The 7,084-nt window shown below is 40.7% G+C and overlaps 1 non-coding gene across 1 annotated transcript; it reads right to left on the bottom strand.

The window, feature by feature from the left end:
• Window positions 1-568: 568 nt before the first annotated feature.
• TRNAR-UCU (transfer RNA arginine (anticodon UCU)) lies at window positions 569-641 on the bottom strand. The gene has a single exon. It is a non-coding gene; the product is annotated as a tRNA-Arg (tRNA).
• Window positions 642-7,084: the final 6,443 nt, after the last annotated feature.

Raw genomic sequence — 7,084 nt, forward strand, 5'->3', positions numbered from 1 at the left:
TCATTTTTTTGTTAAATTATTAAATATTAAATGAAATATAGACTATATAAATTAAAAATATTATTTAATATTAAAACGTGTCCCAACGTGTCGAAATCCATAATTTTTTAGGATTGACGTGTCAGAGTGTCGTGTCGTGTCGTGTGTCGCATGTTGTATCGGTGCTACATAGCATAGAACTACTGTAAATTATGAATATGTTTGGTATTGGGTCATACACAAACTAATAATGATGTAGGAGAATCCTAATTCGAAATAGGTGTCATATACAAAGTGATAAATCGATCGAAATATTAAAAAAAAAAAAAAAAAAACTTAGAAGATTAGGGAAAATGCTTGGTATATTTTTCTGATGGTTTGACGTTAAGGGGCTAATTGGTTGGGCTATGGGTTTAGGCCATTTTGTTGAAGAAGGAAAATGCTTGCTTGGTGTATTTTTCTCATGGTTTGGCTTTAATGGGCTAATAGGTTGGGCCATGGGGTTCAGGTTATTATGTTGAAGAAGGAATTGGGCTTCTTGGTTTCCAAATTAAATCTTAAGACACAACAAAATTGTTAGACAAGAAAACACGCCTGGTGGGACTCGAACCCACAATCGTCTGATTAGAAGTCAGACGCCTTATCCATTAGGCCACAGGCGCTTGTTAGCGACTCGGCAATTAATTCTATTTAAATAACCATTGCATACACACATGAATAAACTAAGAAAAAGAGTAAGCTGTAAAATATACAATTAGCCATTCTTAAATTTTAATACATGTTCAATTTTTCAATTAGAAAGTCCTGAACTAAAGTTTATGTGAAAGTTTGTCTCTTTGCCTAAACCATATTTTGAGTTTTAAAACATAAATCAAATATATAATTTGTGAGACACATGAACATGCGCATCAACTAAACTCTTTGCTGCCATTCCCACTTCCCATACACATTCACATGTGGTGCGTTCCCACGAAGATTATTAGAAGGTTATTCAACTAAAGTAAAGGCCCATCGTGTAATAAATTTAAAAGAATCTTTAACCAGTAAGAAATGTATAGGAGGTGTTTGGTATGGGTTTTTTTGATTGGAATGATGGGTAAGTGAGTTTGGTGATAACTTTTTACAATGTTTGGTATGAAGATATGTAAGAAATTCCTAGTTAAAAAATATCCTAGGCACTTGAGTTTTTCACTAAAGACCGGATAAAAAAAATCCTTCTTGTTTGGTCCTAGAAAGACCGTATTGCTATACCGTATGGTATGCGCTCAGAGATACTGTATAAACTGATGTATACTTGGCTTATAGCCGATGTCCAATCACTGCGTACAAGCAATAGGCTTATAGCCAAGACATGGGTGTGTGCACAGTGTTGGCAGTAACAGTAAAATGAGTTCAAGGTGTATACCTGGGGTCTTTAACCTCTTATTTATAAGGGTTACCTCTTGGGCTTGTGTAGATCTCCCAGTTGTAGTAGGATTTAACTCCCTTTCTGTTGGGATAGGGACTCTATCCTTAGCTGCCTTACTGTTTTATATTGTTAGGATAATTGGAGAATTATCCTTTAAGGGATCCTTGGGTAGGTGGTTAGGATATGGAAATATTCCATAACAGTTGCCCCCCAGCCCGGCAGTTCGGAAGCTCGGACTGCTGGGGTGCCTAAGTTTGATTGATAAGTCGACCCTACCAAGGTACTATGATCCTGCCTTGGGTCTGGTGTGACTACCTCTTTTGGTTTTAGCTTTTTATATTGGCTTCTTTTCTCTTGAAGTCTCTGAGTGGTGAGTTTGTTGACTTTGAGCTTGGCTTCTCTTGCCGAGGTTTTTTAGTTTTGACTAGGCTTATAGTCAGTCTTTTATATAGGCGTTCGCCTAAGTTTAGGATGGCTTTTCATGCCTCCTTAATAATTAACCCGACTTTGCACTTCCTAGCGTTAAGTGTCGTGGTTCCAGATTTGGCTCGATTTCGCATACCGAGGTCTCTATTAGCATGGACTTCACCTTTTGCAAAGGTGTATTGTACTTTAGGGAGCATGAATTTTCTTACTACGACTTCCCCCTTTTGGATTTGACTTGTTGCCAATGTTAATTTTGGGAAGGTCTTTCGTGCCTTCTTGAACCATTAATCCGGCTTCGAATATCATGACTTCTCTTGTTTTTGATGGACTTGGCTTCTTTTGCCATAGTCTTGGATTCTTGAAGGAGGAGTTCGCCTCCTCCATTTTAAGCCCGAATACGTATACCGAGGCTTTTATTTTGAGCCCCGCTTCATTTGCGATGGCTTTCTTTAAATTGACTCGGCTTTTGCCTTGTCTACACTTTTGAAGGCAGTATCGTTGCCTTTCTGATTTTAGCCCGGCTTAAAGTACCGTGGCTTTACTGTTGGACTAGACTTTTTGCCAGTTTTGTTGGAGCCCGGCTTCGCATACTGTGGCTTTCTACTTTGAGCCACGCTTCATTAGCGGTAGACTTTTTATCTGAACCCGACTTCTTATGCCGTGGTTTTCTTATTTTGAATCCCGCTTCATTTACGGTGGATCTTTAATTTGAGGCTGGCCTGTTGGGCCGCAGCCTCGATTTTTCTTTTATCTCAAATTGGGATGTGATCTTTTTCCAGGATCACGATCTCTCCAAATTCGTCTTCTCGGATTGGGGTGTGAACTTTTTACTAGAATCACATCTCTCCGATTCTGTCTTCATTTTTATCTCAGATTGGGGTGTGATCCTTTTATTAGGATCACATCTCTCATTTTCTGTCTCCATTTTGATCTCGGAGCCTGAAGATAAGGCTAGGGCTGAGTTGAAGCTCAAGGCCGAGGTCAAGCTTTAATCTTGAAGCCCTTCACTGGGCTGAGTTGGAGCTCAAGACTAAGGCCGAGCTTATGAACATGAAGCCCTTCACTGGGCTGAGTTGGAACTCAAGGCTGAAGCTGAGCTTTAATCTTGAAGCCCTTTTTTTGGGCTGAGCTCAAGGCCGTGGCCGAGCTATTAAACTTGAAGCCTTTCGTTGGGCTGAGCTTAAGGCCGACGTCGAGCTAATAAATTTGAAGCCCTTCATTGGACTGAGTTGGAGCTCAAGGTTGAGGCCGAGCTATTAAAGTTGAAACCCTTCACTGGGCTGAGCTCGAGGCTGATGCCGAGCTTTTAAACTTGAAGCCCTTTGTTGGGCTGAGCTCAAGGCCGAGGCCGAGCTATTAAATTTGAAGCCTTCATTGGGCTGAGTTGGAGCTCAAGGCTGAGGCTGAGCTATTAAATTTGAAGCCCTTCATTGGGCTAAGTTGGAGCTCAAGGCCGAGGCCGAGCTATTAAAGTTGAAGCCCTTCACTAGGCTGAGCTCGAGGCTGATGCCGAGCTTTTAAACTTGAAGCCCTTTGTTGGGCTGAGCTCAAGGCCGAGGCCGAGCTATTAAATTTGAATCCTTCATTGGGCTGAGTTGGAGCTCAAGGCTGAGGCCGAGCTATTAAATTTGAAGCCCTTCATTGGACTAAGTTGGAGCTCAAGGCCGAGGCCGAGCTATTAAAGTTGAAGCCCTTCACTAAGCTGAGCTCGAGGCTGATGCCGAGCTTTTAAACTTGAAGCCCTTTGTTGGGCTGAGCTCAAGGCCGAGGCCGAGCTATTAAATTTGAAGCCTTCATTGGGCTGAGTTGGAGCTCAAGGCTGAGGCTGAGCTATTAAAGTTGAAGCCCTTCACTGGGCTGAGCTCGAGGCTGATGCCGAGCTTTTAAACTTGAAGCCTTTTGTTGGGCTGAGCTCAAGGCTGAGGCCGAGCTATTAAATTTGAAGCCTTCATTGGGCTGAGTTGGAGCTCAAGGCTGAGGCCGAGCTATTAAATTTGAAGCCCTTCATTGGGCTGAGTTGGAGCTCAAGGCCGAGGCCGAGCTATTAAAGTTGAAGCCCTTTACTGGGCTGAGCTCGAGGCTGATGTCGAGCTTTTAAACTTGAAGTCCTTTGTTGGGCTGAGCTCAAAGCCGAGGCCGAGCTATTAAATTTGAAGCCTTCGTTGGGCTGAGTTGGAGCTCAAGGTCGAGGCCGAGCTATTAAAGTTGAAGCCCTTCACTGGGCTGAGCTCGAGGCTGTTGCCGAGCTTTTAAACTTGAAGCCCTTTGTTGGGCTGAGCTCAAGGCCGAGGCCAAGCTATTAAATTTGAACCCTTCATTAGGCTGAGTTGGAGCTCAAGGCTGAGACCGAGCTATTAAAGTTGAAGCCCTTCACTGGGCTGAGCTCGAGGCTGATGCCGAGCTAATAAATTTGATGCCCTTCATTGGGCTGAGTTGGAGCTCAAGGCTGAGGCCGAGCTATTAAAGTTGAAGCCCTTCACTGGGCTGAGCTCGAGGCTGATGCCGAGCTTTTAAACTTGAAGCCCTTTCTTTGGGCTGAGCTCAAGGCTGTGGCCGAGCTATTAAACTTGAAGCCGTATGCGAATAGAGACCTCGGTATGCGAAACCGAGCCAAATCTGGAACCACAACACTTAACGCCAGGAAGTGCAAAGTCGGGTTAATTATTAAGGAGGCATGAAAAGCCTAGGATATGGAAATTTCCATAACACTTCTTTATATATGGTATTTATTTTTTCTGTTGACTTCGGATTGTGAGTAAGTTCTTCGTACGCATTTCTGTATAAAGATTCAACAATTGCATGGTGTTACCGCCTTGTGTCAGTATTAAAACGAATGTTTCATTGCAAAATTCAAAAAAAGATGGGTAATTTGGTAAATTTAAATAACATTTCCATCAATATTTTACCATCAACAAAACATAGCATCAGTAAAATTTATCCAACTTTTTCGGCAATATTTTGGCCTACCAAACACCTTTTAATACTTTTCCGTGCAAAATACTTTCTTACCATATTCTTAGATATATTTTTTCCCAGGTAAAAAAAATATCTCTTATACCAAACGTCCCATAGGATGCACGTATATGTCATTTGGCAGATCACTCCAATAACTCAAAATTGAACACCACCTCATCTAGCCAATGACTGAATATCATAGACATATTAGCGAAACTGCCACACAAAGTTGATTAATGAAATCTACAAGTAGGTCATGCCACACACTAAATACACAAGCAAATATCTAGGTACAGTATCTTTCTCGTACTCAATATACTTATTTACTCAAACACTAATTTGAGTGTTGGAGTACCTTATAGGTACCAATTCCTACTAGCTCTAGTTAGATCCTCAAACTTGTTCCATCACCATCTCAGGATATCATCCTGCTTGAAGACCAATAATTCCAAATTCCAATACTGGTAAGCTTCAGCATTAGATTCCTCAAACTTGAATAAAATTTGATCGTATATGATTAGACCCAATCTCAACTGGTCTAATCACTTACTGAAAAAATTGGAATATACAAGCACATAGATGCATATGAAGAGATTCCGTTATTGACATAAAGAAACTGAAGTAACTAGTTATTTTCCTCGATTTTCCTTCAATGCCTTTATTGGAGAATATAGTTGCTGAAGCTGAAGCTGACGTAGATTAAAACTGATATATTAAAATCAGTTTTAACCGTTCCAAGAATCACGGAATTCAGTTTTTTATCAGTTTTAGCTTTCTGTTATAAGTTCAATGTATTCCTCATGTATATATATAGAACTGATGTAATATTTGTAGATCAGATTTTACAATGAATATACTTTACAATCATAAGATGGTATCAGAGCTCTTCGAAGAGCTCTGATTCTCAGCCTTTCCTTTATTCGCTTTTCTTTCCTTTTCTTGAAGAAGCTCGTCTATGGCGAATCAAAATTTGCCATTTGATTTCCTCACAAACATATCACATCCATACTATCTTCATCCCAATGAAAATCCGTCACAAGCTTTAGTTTCAACACCGCTTGATGGAAAGAATTACCATATGTGGTCTAGGGCTGTGTCTATGGCACTTCTGTCAAAGAACAAGATAGGTTTCATCGATGGAAGCTTGCCTCCACCACCAGAAATGGATCATTCCTACAGTGCATGGCAACGCTGTAACACCACCGTACTAGGGTGGATTCACCGTTCTATTTCTGCATCTGTTCTTCAGTCTATTGTATGGATCGATCGTGCAAGTGATGCATGGAAAGATTTGAAAGAACGATTCTCTCAAGCAGATATATTCAGGATTTCTGACCTGCAGGAAGATGTATACAAATTGAGACAAGGAGATCGAACAGTAGCGGACTATTTCACAAATCTTAAAGGTTTTCATGATGAACTCGATAACCTGAGACCCCTACCTGCTTGCAAATGTGATGTCTTGTGCACCTGTCCTGCTCTTTCTGAGATACGTACTCGAAGAGATCAAAATTGCAATATTCGCTTCTTGAAAGGATTAAATGAGCAGTATGCTCATGTCCAATCTCAAATCATGCTATTGAATCCTTTACCTGATATCAATCGAGTTTTCTCACTATTGTCTCAACAAGAAAGGGAATTTCATTTTAATTCCACTACTGATGAGAACTCTAAGGCCTTCTTCAATGAGGTACATGATAACAAAATAAATTTTACCCCGATCAGAGGTCGTGGACGTTCCTCTTACACTGGAGGCAGAGGACGTGGCAGAGAATCCAAATATTGTGTGCATTGCAAAATGACCAATCATACTGTAGAAACCTGTTTCTTCAAGCATGGTTTCCCTCCAGGTTATAAACCAAAAGGAGCTCAGATTGCAAATGCAGTTGTTCAAGCCAACTCCAATGAAGGTTCAATTGGTATAAACAGTCATGAAAACTCAGCTGTTACTCTGTCATCTCAGCAATTTCATGACCTCATGCAAGCTTTCCAATCATCAAAGGAACTTGTTCATGCCAATCTTGCTACAAGTTCTGCATTGGCTGCTGAGACAAATGGACTGCTAGGTAGACAGTTGCGCTGGATCCTTGATACTGGCGCAACTGACCATATAACTTGTTCATTTCATAACCTTGCTTCTTTTCATAAAATAAACCCAGTATTCATTAATCTCCCATATGGTTCCAAGATTATAGCTTCATATGCAGGAAATGTTCATTTTTCAAATGATCTAATACTGTATGATGTCTTGTATGTCCCCCAATTTTGTGTCAATCTGATATCTGTGAACAAACTCCTTTCAACCTTACCTTGCTA

Source organism: Gastrolobium bilobum, unplaced genomic scaffold (genome assembly GCF_033153095.1).
Source record: "Gastrolobium bilobum isolate Gb01-03AN ecotype WA unplaced genomic scaffold, APGP_CSIRO_Gbil_v1 utg3870, whole genome shotgun sequence".
NCBI classification, from domain to species: Eukaryota; Viridiplantae; Streptophyta; class Magnoliopsida; order Fabales; family Fabaceae; genus Gastrolobium; species Gastrolobium bilobum.